Source organism: Aythya ferina (assembly GCF_964211825.1).
Source record: "Aythya ferina genome assembly, chromosome: 2".
In the NCBI taxonomy this organism is placed as follows: Eukaryota; Metazoa; Chordata; class Aves; order Anseriformes; family Anatidae; genus Aythya; species Aythya ferina.
In genome coordinates this window covers 59944181-59958419 of record NC_140297.1, presented here as the reverse complement: position 1 = coordinate 59958419, position 14239 = coordinate 59944181, and the positions used below count along the sequence as shown (strand labels likewise).

The 14239-nt window shown below is 40.7% G+C and overlaps 1 protein-coding gene across 2 annotated transcripts in view; it reads left to right on the top strand.

Annotated features, from left to right (window-relative positions):
* POU6F2 (POU class 6 homeobox 2) overlaps positions 1–14239 on the top strand; it is a 308147-nt gene that overhangs the window by 76779 nt on the left and 217129 nt on the right. The window lies entirely within an intron of this gene.

Here is a 14239-nt window from a genome sequence, read left to right as displayed (position 1 = left end):
AAAAAATCAGCAGATGTATTGATTCCTTCAGTGTTATTGGGAACACAGCTTCTAGGATTAATAAAGCAGCAGGCAGACTTTGTGGCTCTTCAAAAAGCACAAGTCTCGTGATAAACAATGTAGCCCAAGATGGGACACACAGATCCCTTCCCCTTTAGAGTTGAGTTCTCTGCTGGTCCACATTGAGGATGGTGTTCTACGGACAAAGTGAGCTGTGAGGGGAATCCACAGCAGAGTGGCTGCTGCCAGCCTGTGATGTTCCTCTGCCACAGCCGGGCTCAGTGCTCCCAAGCAGCAGTGGACAGCGATGACTTGGCCTTCTGCAGAGCAAGGAGGTACTGTTGTGTGTGGCTGTCCCACTTGCATTCCCCTTTTAAATAGTACACTGGAGAAACTATAAGGGGGACAGCTGACCTCTTTGACAAATATAAAATGAAACAGGGAGACTTTTAATTCTGCAAAAAAAAATCTTTATTATGGAGTAATAAAGGTGTATTAAGACTCATGTTTAACCTGCTTTTTTTGTGTGTTTTTTTTTTTTTTTTTTTTTTTTTTTTTTTTTTTTTTTCAGGGCAAACTTAGCTGGTCTTACAGGTCCAAATGTTTCCTTGAGCCTCCCCCATGCCTGTTGAAGGACTAAGGGCAGGCAAAGGAGTGTGTCTGAGGCTGGGTTATTCTAGCTGTAAGACAGAGGAAATGGTATTTAAAAAAACATTTAATTAAATGACAACACTTGGGATTTCATTTAGTTCACATTACAGGAGGAATTTAGATTTCCACTGCTACCACCTGCTGCCAGGCTGAGCTGTGAGCATTGTTACTGCCTCTCACTGATGCAGGTGAACTTACTGCTGAACCACTTTCACAGTCCAGAAAGCATGACATTCCTTGTTACCAGTGGGAGGAAAGGCTAATTGAGAAGTGTGTATAAAAGCTGTAATGAGTAGCATTTACATGTATTGATTAGAAGTAGGGCCACCGTCTCTCATTTATCACCACCAGCAGCTGTGAAATTTTCCCCACGTCGATTGGCACGGCTCATATTCCCGCTCCTCTGGTTCTTTATTGCTTTTTCTCCCCCCCACCCACCCCAGACCAGAGTGTTGATCCACCAGCTGGAATGGGCTGGTAATTACTCCAGCTTCTCCACCAGCTGCCACAATTGCCAAACCGCTGGAGTGAAAAATTCCATCCCGCATTTCCGATTTTTTACATTACCACTGCATAATCATATTTGACGAATAATTAACCTGGGTTAATACTTCAGGGAGCCATTTGCAAGTAAATTGATAAGCTGAGTGCTGTAAAGGCACACAAGGGCTAAAGGCTTTAGGAAACTGCGCGCTGCCTGTGCTGTTTTAATACGTGTGTACCTCCTGACCATCTTAATTAAGGGTGGCCCGTAGGTGCTGTTCTCCATCCTTCTCAAGCAGAGTGTGGCTCAGGAGGAAGGAGAGGGTGGGATATAAACTCGTATTAAACTCTCCGCTGTATTTCACATACAGCAGTGCTGCAATGGATGTGGATAAGTGCGCTTTTCCTCCCTTTTACATTTGGAAACAAATGCTGTTAGATCAGAAACTTGTTTAGGGGTAAGGTTGATGGAAGTTTTCCCTGCCAACTTCATGGAGCTGGATTCAGGTCAGGTTGGAGATCCAATTTCCCCATCTTTAATAATGACGTGCAGGTCAATGAGAGAGCAGAGCTGAGTCCTCTTGGGAATGTATATATTTGTATATTTCTTTCAGTTAAGGTAGTTGCAGTGTTTCAGATGCATACCTTTGCTTTGGTTTTGAGATAAGTGGAGAACCTCCCTGAGAGACTTCAGAGGTTTATAAATCCTCTCTTTCTTCAACCTCAGCTTTTAGAGTATTTGGCATGTATCTTATTCAGAACAGGATTACACCAAATAGTTACCTGTAGATTTGATCAGGGTTTCGTGGTTCTTCTTTCTCTTCCTCAAAAACACTGTTAGTTTCTCCTTTGATATTAAACGAGCTAGCAGTACTTCTTTTCTTCTTCTTCTTCTTTTTTTTTTTTTTTTTGATGCTCTTTTTTTTCTGATAAGTATTTTATAGCAATATCATTTAAAGAATAAGCTTATCACAGGTAAATCAACAATTTCATAACATGCTTATAAAGATCCAGTGAAAGTAAACAAAAATAGATTTTTAATCAAAATATGAGATTATTGAAATGACAAGTCCCACCAAAGCTTTCCTTGATGACACAGGTTACTGATACAATTCCATCCTGGGTTTTTTGGTAGATCCTTGCCTGGCAATCCAGCACAAGTAAATAAACAAGCCTCCTTCCTTCAGGAAGACAGGTAAAATTAATTGTATTTCACCATCTTAGTAGCTTTCTGTAGTGTTTTTCTGACTCAAAAAGTCAGGCATTGAGGCCACATGAAAGGTGTGGATAAATGGTCCAGAGAACTTGTGTTGAGTTTGTTTTTCTAGTCTAACATTATTGTCATCCAGGCTATACTTATTCCTCAAGATGGATAGTAAATGCCATAGAAATCTTCTGCAGTATGGTTTTGGGCAGAACAGGAAGCAAGAATCAGAGTTAAATAAGCTAGTTAAGAGTTATAATAATATTATAAATTTTATAATTGTCTGGGCTTGTTTTTTTTTTTTTTTTTTTTTTTTTATTGTTTGTTTTGTTTTGTGTTGTTTTGTTTTGTGTGTGTGTGTGTGTGTTGTTATGTAGAAGCATTTCTTAGGTTTGCAGAAGAATCTCACATGGAAAATTAAAGTATATTTCTATTCTTGGGGAGAAATGCCAGAAAATATTGTCTAAATGGTCAGAAAAGGCAAAGAATTGGTCTTTCAGTACTTTTGTAAAAACTGTGTTTTTTGTTTTTGTTTTTGTTTTTGGCTCTTCAAGACTTCTAGTCTAACTCCTAATTTTGGGGAATATCTTGTTTGACAGTTTCAGTGGTAGCCATATGAATCAGGAGAGCAGTAAATGGATTTGTGTATTATGTTCTTGCACTTGCCTACATCCTGACGCTGGTGGTGCGCAGAGTGCCATCACAACAGTGTGAGCAGCGGAGGTGCGAAGCGGCTGCCCACCAAGGGGAGGTGGTCCCCAGCCCAGCGTGCTGGCTGGCTCTTAACTCCCTGTGCAAATGCCTGTGAGCTCCCCATGGGGCCTTGGGATGTCTCATCTCTCATTCCCTAGGAATTCCTCTGGAAATGGTGAATAGGTATCAGGAAGCTGCAAGACTTGCTCACGTTATTTCACCTCTAAATGGCAAGAAAATCTAACAAAAGATAGTTAAATAAAAAAGTACGTGTTAGAGTTTAAGAGATTCAAGGTGGTTTTATTCACTAAGATGACTCAGGACAGAGATGCAGACGGGATTATTTCAAGTTAGATGTTGTCACTAAGGTCCTGTGAAGAGCCAGGCTTTCTGTCACAGGGTTCCCTTTTACTGGTATGAGGACTGTGGGAGCAAATTTGGGTAGACTGCTGTGAAATGGTAAGCCTGATACCTGGCTGCAACATCATGTTTCTTGAAATGGACAATATTAATTTAAGAAACATAGGCCCCAGTCAATATTATCTTGCTATTATGTCACTTACTTTAAATAAGAGGGGTTTATCAAAAGAGGCTTGAGCTAAATTCTGCCTTGTCTTACGTGTAGTGGTTTATCCTGTTCCTAGTGAGAACCTGAGGATTTCTGGACTATGATTGTCATATAAAAACTCTCTGGTTTTGGAGAATTCCAGGAGGAAGAATACCACATCAAAATATAATATTTATATGATTTTCAGTGGCTTTTTTTTTTTTTTTTTTTTTTTTTGTAGTCTCAGTTTAATAGGTATTTTCATAAAAACACTGTGCAGGAACAGAGGTAGGCATTGTGCAGGAACAGAGGTAGGCAAATCCTGAATTTCTTCTTCAAGCCTCAGGCTGAGAGCCATATGTATTGTGGCAGACATATGGACCTTCTGTGAATCCCTATTAAGAATTTGTTGCAGGGTAGCAAATGAAATCCAACAAGGACCACCACCATTAAGTCATCATTGGTCACAGCTCCCATTGAGCACCAGGTGACTTTGTCTGAGCAAGCAGTGCTAGAAATTGAAGCAGAAGCTTCAGGATGCAGCCCATATTCACAGTAGATATAAAAGGAATTAGCCTTTTCAGTTTGTTTTCCTCCGTCATACAGCTTCCCAGGTCCACCTTATTATTTTCATGCAGCCAAAGTGCTGTCCATCTTACTGTCTGCTCAGCTGTTTCTGTGATCGTTCTCTTTAAAACCTAAATAGGATTGCATGGGATGGCCTGGCGGTTCAGGAGATAAATAAATAATAATACAAATATTGCTATTATGCTGTACTTCTCTGGCATGGAAGCAGTCTGGCTTTTTTTTTTTTCTTTTTTTTTTTCTTTTTTTTTTTTTTCTTTTTTTTTTTTCTTTTAAGTAAGGCTTTCGCGCATGCTAGACAGAAAGTCGGCGCGAGGCATTTGTCACTGTGTGAGGTAATGCAGGGGAAGCAGTTCCTTTCAAAGCTCAACTGTAGCACTAAGTGAAATCAATGGCCAAACAATCTAACACAATTGGTCACATATTGATAGAATTAAACACTGCTGTTAACGTGACTTGTCATTGATCTGACAAAAACAGAGTCCAGGGTAAAAGTCGCCTGAAGCCTTTAGACTCTGTGTTTATGTAGCAAAGGTTGGGAAATTATTCGCTCCATCTGCTTCTAACATAATTTTTTTTTATTTTTGCTGACAATACTCCTCACTCCAGAAACCAGTGGCAGAGCTTTAACCTCTTCATTGTCAGAAATGTGTGAGTGAGCAGCAGTCCTCCTGCAGTGCAAATCCTGGTTTTGTCTGGGGTGTTGGGTCCCTTGTGTTGTGCTTGCACCAGGATCTCTTATAAATAATAATAAAAAAAAAAGTTATTCCAGCAATGGGAGCCTGGTCAGCACAGGGATGTGCCAGTCTGGATCAGCTGCAGAAGGTTTTTGCTAGCGTGCAAGCCCAAACTACAGAATACGGAGTGTTAACAACTTTCAAGCAAGGGAAATGTATTAGGAAAGGAGAATTAAGGCCATGCCTTCCGGTGCATAGCATATCTGGCATACGTAGGGTATTGCCTGTTGTCACATGGTGGCTGCAGTTCAGAGGGGAAAAATACCAATAAAGGCAGCAATTAAGAGGTTTTCTGCTAATATCCCTTGAAAATAGTCTTCATTTCAGGAATCATTTTTATTGAGTTCTAGCTTTCCATCTGTAGTTTAGCTGTTGGCCTTTCATTGGTATGTCAGAATCCCAAAGATTTTACATTATGAAATCCTCAGCTAGCTGGAATAATTGCCATGTATGCTGAAAACAAACACCTAACAAGTTCCTGAAATATCTGAGCAAATCGCTCCAGATTATTTGCAGGGGAGACTTGTTCTTAACACTGCCAAGCTCTCCCATCTGACCTAGGAGCTGGGCTTTGCTTTTAGGCTGACTGCAAACCTGATGATGTTTTCCGAAGTAGGAAAGGAGCCTGGGTTTGTGGCAAGCATAGCTTACTGGCAGCTCTCAGTCACAATGCCACCAGCCCTGTGTTTCTGCAGCATTTGCGGTGTCAGGGAAGGCGTTTGCGCCTCTCTGCGCTCACACTCACTTCTCCCCCGTTGCTTCTACAGCTCCTCGTCTCCTAGATGCCGATTTTGTGTGCTGTGATCTGTGTGTTGCCTCAGAGGTTATAGCTATTTGACAGTTTGATGGTGGGTGTTGCTGCTTTGTGTACCTGCTGGCTGCCGAGGGCTGGCACTGCTGGTCATGAGCGGCAGCAAAAGGCTTCCGTACGCCTCGTTTTTTGGGGGGAGCAAGGAGGAGCTGTGTTTGCTGTTTGCGTACTTTTTTTTTTTTTTTTCCAATGTTACAGTTGTGTAATAAAAGCTTTCCACCCAAGTTTGGTGTAGATATTGCTGGTGGATGGATTGCTGTTGCCTGTGGCAGCCTAGCTGCAATGGCAAGATTTGCTGTGCTGTATGCAGCCTAGGGACTGAGGGAAGTTATCGCACCTCCACGGAGCCTTCCTTTAATTCACAAGCCTAGGGAAGAAGATGTAAGGAGGGAGGGAGGGAGGGAGAAAGAACTTCAATGTACGCAGGAACCTAGTCGCAGGGGGGAGAGAGTCAGAAAAGACCTCAGCTGCTTACTTGCACTTCTGGCAACATTACAGAAGCAGACAGGTTTCTTCTGAGTGGAATATGAGTTTTTCCAAGATTATTAGCAGAAAGACATTGCCCCGGTAGGAAAGGAGCAGAGATACCTGTGCAAAGTAATTGCGCTCTCGCAGTCTGCCGCTCTGTGGGACGCGGTGATGGTGCTGATCCACCTTCTCCACTCCCTTGTCATGAAACACTGGCTCATCAACAGTGTATACATCTGAACTGGAAATGTGAAATGCTTGGAAAATATTACCCTATTCTGAAGCCTACAGCTAATTGCCCATCATGACAATTTCCAGCAGACTCATATGTCTGAAGTCTCAGTGTGAACACTAAAAGCTCATTTCAGGGGTTAAAGAACCCCACTGACAGCTGGGATGTCAGGAGGGAGATGTAATCCCATAACATAACTGGCAACCTGTGTGGCTTGGGAAAAGAGCAGGACACAGCTGCTGCATCTTCAGAGAAAGAGCAGTGGCCAGGCCTTTGAACTTCATCAGGGAAGATCACCCCACTGTGAGGGCAGCGATGTGTCACGGCCTTCTCATACAGGTGCTTTTTTCACCCCTCCCATTTCAGGTGCAATCCTCTCACTAAATTGATCTAAAAGTCCTACAGCTGAGCGATAGTTTCATGCAATGCCCTCATGCAGAATGTAAAGCGTGTGAGTGCCAAACATGCTGCTGTGTTATTTTCTTGTGATACCAACAGAAAGCATGCATGTGAAAGCTTTCTCTTGTCTTTCTACACAGTGGTTGGAGTAAAATTCATAAAAGTTTTTCAGCAGTTGCACATGGGTGATTTGGATGCTTGTAGCACCTGTAAAATCTGTTAAAGCAGGAGTAAATTGTGAGATGAATTTCAGATGTTTCAGAGTGGATTCACATGCCTGTAGTTTTAGAGAGTCTGCTGTCACTTGCAGCAAGGAATTCAAGGCTTTTCTGTGAGATGTAAGGCTGCAGGTTTTTTGGTAAGAGACCTTACCTGCAGTGGTATTTTCTCACCAAGAAAAATTAAGCCAGCTCAACTTCAAGTGAATAGACTATGTGGATATCTCCCAGTATCAATTTCTTGCTGCATTATTAGAAATCATAAATGCTCCTCTATTTCATTACTCATTGCAAGTCTTTAAAATGTCTTAAAGAAATAAAAAGCTTTTTGTTTACTTGATACACCTTTTCCTTTACTTTTCAGAAAGTAGAAATTAAAGATTTTAATTACTCTTTAACTTCTGGGTTCCCAAGCACCAGAGATTTTAATTTGTTTTACAAAATCCCCAAATCTATTCCTTAGAAATACAAGCCTACATTTGCAGGTTTTCTTTGAATTTTTTAATGATTAGCAAACAAGATTTCTGTCCAAAAACTGCTCAAAATTTTTGTCAGTTAACTTTTTCTAAACTTCACAGGATGCAGGAATAATGGCAACCTTTGTCCCAAATTTGTGCCTATTCACTAGAATAATTGTACTTAATTTTAAATGGGGAGCTAGCTTAAAATTTACATTTAACCTTCACATTAATATTTCTTGATCACTTTTGTTACGTGTAACACAGTAACAGAGAAATTGAACTAAATGTCTTAGTTACACTACAGTGATATATTGTGGTCGCTGGAGACATTTTAAATAGCGCAGCCAGCTGAGTGAGGTTTCTGTGCTGTCTTTATCTCTTTGTGTCCATGAAGTGTTTAGTTCTTATTATAGCTTACTTATGCAGTCTAGGATTGAGTTTTTTCTCCCTTAACTTAGACAATTGGCTGATCAAGGACAGCTCTTTAAGCAGGGTTGAGAGATCTATAATAAATTATCAAAGGCCTGTGAAGCTGGCTTCATAATAAATTATCCCAAGTCCCATCTAGTCCCTAGCATTGCAATTGGAATTCATGGGAGCCTGGCCTGACACGTCTCAGGAGAAAGTCTTAATCCTTCAAGTGAAAGCCTGAAAAACTTGGGATGACAGAGTGTGTAAGATAAAGCCATGACGATCTGCCAAGACTATTTTAGAAATTTTGTGCTTAATGGCCTTGGCTATATTTCTCGCTTGTATTGTTCTTCCTCCAATGGGTCTTTAAGTCTGTTGACATGGCGAAATATAGATGGGCTGATAGGACAGGTGAACTTTTAATTATCTGCGTGTCACACTTCTCTCACAGTGAATACCGTAGGTTCTTGATTTCAGGAATATTTTTGTGTGTCCATACCTTATTGATGTGAGTAATTTCACTGACTGGAGCAGGAACTACAGAGCCTATGGTATGGCAGGTTCTGTATGGGCAGGGAAGAGAGAAATTGTAGCTTCCTGCATCACGTGAGATGGGAGCAATGCTAACGGGGGCTCCTGTCCCCTTGCCACCCTGCAGCTTCTCTGTTGGCTGTGTCAGTTCCAGGATAAAAGAAAGCCTGTGCAAAAGTGCCTGCAGAGTCAGAGATGGTAGCTACTTAGCACTTGTTTTACTGCAGTTGTGTGTGTGTTTTTTTTTGTTTTGTTTTGTTTTGTTTCGTTTTTGTTTTGTTTGTTTGTTTGTTTGTTTTGATTCTCAGGTGTATTTGGATCAAGCTGAATTGAACAGGGTTCAGAGGGATCCATAAAATCCTCCATAGAAAAAAATAATCTTAAAGTGTCTTTTCTCTACATAAAATTATAGTGACATTGAAATGTTTTCACTTGAGGCTTCCTAGTGTAGAAAATGTGTTGGTACAGGAAGCCAAGACCATCCCTTTTAGGACAACAGTCTTTAATTTTTTTTTTCTGTAAAAGTGTCATGAAAGGTTTTCGCATTAGACCTACCATTAGAGCATGATATTCTATTTTTACATCCTGAGTTAATTTAACTTTTAGTAGAAGTTTCGTGTTTCTAGAGAGTGACAGAGGAGGACACATTATTGTGGCAGAGAGAGACTGAAAAAAAAATAGTTATCACTGAACCAGTTGGCTAATCAGGGGATTAAAAGTTACAGAAAATCTAAGTTAGTTGCATTAATGAAATGCTTGTGTGCAACAACACTCAGCAAGATCTGAATGATAAATATGTCACGTCTTGCAATAACATATGGATATAAGATCCACCTAGATTTTATAGTTCTATATTATTTGTATAAGCGTTATCTAAAAACCTGAGAAGGATTGCAGATTATTTTACAATGTGTTTGTAAATCCACAACATTGGGAAGCCGGTCAGGAAAGTGAAGAAAATATGCATTGTGATGACTATAAAAAACATTGGGAAGGGCAATGGAAGAAAACTGAGAGAAACATCCGCTATCAGATGATGTGTATTGTGTGATATGCTTGTGAGACACGTACGGCACTTCATACAGGAATGAGAGCAGCTATGTCTGCACACACGGCAAAAAGAGTGAATTCATGTCCTGCATAAAGATATTTTGGTATATGCCCAGAAGCCAGCCTGCCCAGTGATTAATATTAGTGCTATTCTTCCCTTTTGATGGAAACCCCTCTGGAGGGGAAGGCTACCAGTAGCTTCAGAATCACATTACGAATGTTGCTGACATACGGTGTAGCTGTTGCTAAAGTTGCAGGGTTTAACCAAATGGGTAACCACAGTATGCTGTTCCTCCAAAAAGATATTTGCAGCCCTGCACAATAGTGTCCCCTGGCTGTGATCCAGCAAGGCACTTAAGTCCAGTTTTAGGAATAGGGACAATGCCACTGATCTCATTGGATCAGCTTAAGAGGCGTCCAGCATCCTGCACCATCAGTCAGCCCTGCTGGGACCCCATGCAGTTGGCTCTGCAGAGCTTGGGAGGCACTGGAGGAGAAATCCAGTTTCCTGTCTCTGGAGGTGTTGGAATAAATGTTTCACAGCCATGGGTAACTGATAACTAAATGAATTTCAGTATGTAAATTTAATATCTTTAAAATGCATTGATAACTATTCATATTTATTTTTATGCATGAAGTGAGATTGATGGTCTTTGAAGGACTAGTGCATAGTCGTTCGGCTGTAGTTGTTTTCGAGTAGAAATTGCATGGGAGGATGATTCTGGTCGTCCTATTTTGTCTGTGTATGTACTATGTTTGGCCTTGCATGACACCAGGGCTGTTGCAAGTGGTTTCTGCTGTTGCTCATAGCTGGGCCTGGATGTCATGAACACCACAGCCCAGAGCTACAAACTTCTCCCTCTGCCAGCCATACGTGGGACCAAACACACCGTAGGGCATTTCTCAAGGGCAGCCCAGCTAAAAGGCAACTTTTTTTCTTAACTGCAGTCTTGTGCTTAGTCCCATACTTGTCATAACATAATAAGCTTTGTAAAGTAGAAGGTACCCAAGATGTCTGTTGATTGCTAGCAGAAATAAGTTGCTTTGCTTAAATGAAAGACATGGAAAAAATAAACCCGTGTGGTTGGTCTGACAACTAGGATGGCGGTGCTACTTAGGGGCATGTGTCCCGCACTGATGCTAAATTTAAGACCTTGAAGTGGGGAATGTAATTCTGTATTCACAGGTGCTGGTCTCCAGGAGGGCTGAATGGTGCTGGAAGTGACCTGGACCCATTGTTGCTAAAATGTCAAGTCTTTGTGTCTGGCTTTCCAGACTTGTGGAAAAGAAATTTCAGTAAAAGAAGATGGAGAGAAACATGCACCTTAGAGAAAGTGAGGGTATAGTGTTGTGGGGCTTGAATGTGGGAAACGAGAGACTCATTTGTGTCCTCTGAAGGCAGTCTTAGTGGTCCCAGCCTCAGCCAAGTGCAGGAGCTGTTGGGGTGCTGGCTGCTCTTACAATGCCTGTTGTGTTTATTTCCCCCTCTGTTTCTGGTTTTGATTTGGAATTTCATTTTGGATGTTAGAAATCAATGTTCTATTATACACTGAGTGTACCCTTTCCCTATTGAAAATGGAATTTTGATGAAATTCATCTGGTTGTAGCTACTTCTGGCATTTTCCAATAAAAATAAAACACCATGGAATCAGAAATTTTCTACTTGGGTCTGTAGGTGAAACTAATCCCATGTCAGGAAGACAGAACGTAAGTGTTATGGCAGTCTTTATCACAAATCAGTTCAAATAAAATTTGCAAAATTGTAGTGAATTGTACTGTCTTTTTTGTTTTTGAAAAATGTGAAATATGTTTTTATTTGCTTATAGAGTTCTAGGAAGTTTTAGGAAATCAAGTGACATAAGAGGATGATTTTTTTTTTTCCTTTTTTATTAAGTAAATCATAGATTCATATACTGGAATCACAGAATGGTTTGGAGAGGACCTTAAAGACCATCTAATTCCAAGACCCCTGCCATGGGCAGGGACACCTCCCACTAGACCAGGTTGCCCAAGGCCGTATACAGCCTGGCCTTGAACACTTCCAGGGATGTGGCATCCATAGCTTCTCTTGGGCAACCTGTGCCAGTGCCTCACCATCACTCATAGAAATGAGTTTCTTCCTACTGTCTGATCTAAATCTACTCCCTTTCAGTTTAAAGCAACTACCCCTGGTCCTATTACTATGCACCCTGATAAAAAGTCCCTCTGCAGCTTTCTTCTAGGCCCCCTTTAGGGGTGCAAATGATTGTATATTTTAGCCCATGCATTTTGGTGAACTTCAGAAAGGTTGGCTATTGTAATCTCTGTCTTGTATTTCTGTATAAATACAGAACAAAAGGATGGAAAAGGATGGAGCTATCCCATTTAAAAACAAACAAAACAACAACAACAACAACAAAACAAGAAAAAAGGAAAATTTAACAATGTTAGGAATGTTAAATTAGGTAGTGGAAATGAAAAGGAAAAGTGTCTTGCGTACACTTCCTGCCAGGTACTAATTAATTCCAAGATGCGCCAAAATGTTTCCAATTTTCACAGCCACAAGGGGACTCAGTCTGGCAGGACTGAATCCTACATCCTGAAGCAACCATGCTACTGATGAGCAGGAGTTTTGTTGTTAAAGCCTTTTCTTCATTTTATTTGTTTTTACAGGATGGAAAAGAGCAGCGTATACAACAGTTAGAAACACAGCATGTATTTTGAATATATAGAAAGCAAACAAAATAGAAATACCAAGATGTTGATCTACATGAGAAAAATTGCATCAATACTTTAGCCATACATCAGCTTATGAATACTGTATTGATCTGTTTTTCTTCCAGCACTAAGATAAGATTATTATTACATGTATGGAGCTTCCTTAGCTATTGGAAGCAAGGTTTAGTGATTGGAGCATGGGGACTGATAGTCAAGAATCCCAAATCCTAAGTCTAGCTTTGCTTTGGACAAAGCATTTCTGACTCTTTTCTTACATTCCCTACCTGTTAACATGATGAGAGGTGCTTCATACCCACCTGTATTACAGATCTGATGTCAAGTGTCTGCTGGACAATTTAAGCAATTTTAAAATGCTGTATGTGTGGAAAAGCTGCTGCCTATTATTCTCGTCCATGAGTGTCCCTTTCACACTGTTGCATTTTATTGCTTTGTAACATTTGTATTTTCTTGTCAGCCAGATGCCCAAGCCAAGTGTTAACTCAGACACCACCTAAGCATGTCACAGGAGATGGTCCCTGGGTTTCTGGAATTGGTCTCTGCTCTGCAGATCAGAACTAGGTGCAATTGCTTGTGAGAGGCTCCCTCCAGCATCCTTATACCTCTTTCTGGTGGAGGCAGCCCTGCATCCTCCAGCTCCCTGCCAAATAATATGCCTTCTACTCCAGAGCCTGCCGTGTGTCTCTGCATCTCAGGGATATGGGAGTGTTCTCTGGTGAGCTATCTTATTGAAGACAGGAATGGAAATAATAATGATAAAAGCAATCAACTCCATAGGAAAATGGAATTTTCTCAGGTATCAAGTCGCGGTCTCCGCTTCCTCCCTCTTCCACTGTTTCCCTTTCCTTTCCTTTCCTTTCCTTTCCTTTCCTTTCCTTTCCTTTCCTTTCCTTTCCTTTCCTTTCCTTTCCTTTCCTTTCCTTTCCTTTCCTTTCCTTTCCTTTCCTTTCCTTTCCTTTCCTTTCCTTTCCTTTCCTTTCCTTTCCTTTCCTTTCCTTTCCTTTCCTTTCCTTTCCTTTCCTTTCCTTTCCTTTCCTTTCCTTTCCTTTCCTTTCCTTTCCTTTCCTTTCCTTTCCTTTCCTTTCCTTGTGGGAGAGAGGGAAAGTAGGAAAACCAAGTCACATAGCCGCACATCATGACAATAGATAATAGTAAGCAGCTTTAGTGGCCTTTCCTGTCGAAGTGCTGCCACTCTCCCTGACAATATGGGCATGGTGACTAAGAAGGATAGAAAGGAGAACTGAGCAGGTACAAAGGAAATACGGAGTGTACCATACTTAGAGAAATTTAGATCACTGTCTTCCCAAGGAAAACATTTTAGTAACCAGCTTTGCTTAGCAGCTTTAAAAAGGCGTAGTTTTCCTTGTCATCTCCTGACAACATTTATGTCAAGAAAGTGCTTCCGAAGTAAAGTATGCTTCCGAGTTTGTAAGATGTGGGGTTTGATTTGGTTCCTACTGATGTCTGATGGAACTTTCCTCACTAGCCATATTAGAAATGACTTCAAGCATGGGAGTAATGAGAAAAGCCTTTTTGCTTTTATATTATCATTTAAAATCTGTTTAGGGTCTTATGAACACCCATGTACAACCTATTAATGACCTGATTTCTTTCCCTAGTTGCCATTATCATAGACAAATCCATCACTGAAAACCCACTTCTGTGCTAGTATGGGGCTAGACAAACCCTGTTAAAGTTGTAGTATTGCAGTCCCATATAAAAGTAGCCACTGAACTCCTACATGTCTTCTGAGTTGCTGGAGTTTGGCAGAGTCCCAGGATTGCCTTCTACCTTGAAATCTGCTTTTGTTTATTTAGAAAAAAAATAAAAGATTGATTTTTCATTGACAAAGAAGCATGAAGAAATCAGACAGATAAAAAGGCTTTGCACAAGATCTTTAGCACACCACTTCTTTTATTTAAAGCATGCTGTTGTTTCTATTTAGCAGCTCTTCTGCTAAGCTCTAAACCCAATCTAGTTCAACCTTCCTTTGGGAGTCCTTTTTACTGCATTTGTGGTGAATAAGGAGGTATTTCTACCTGC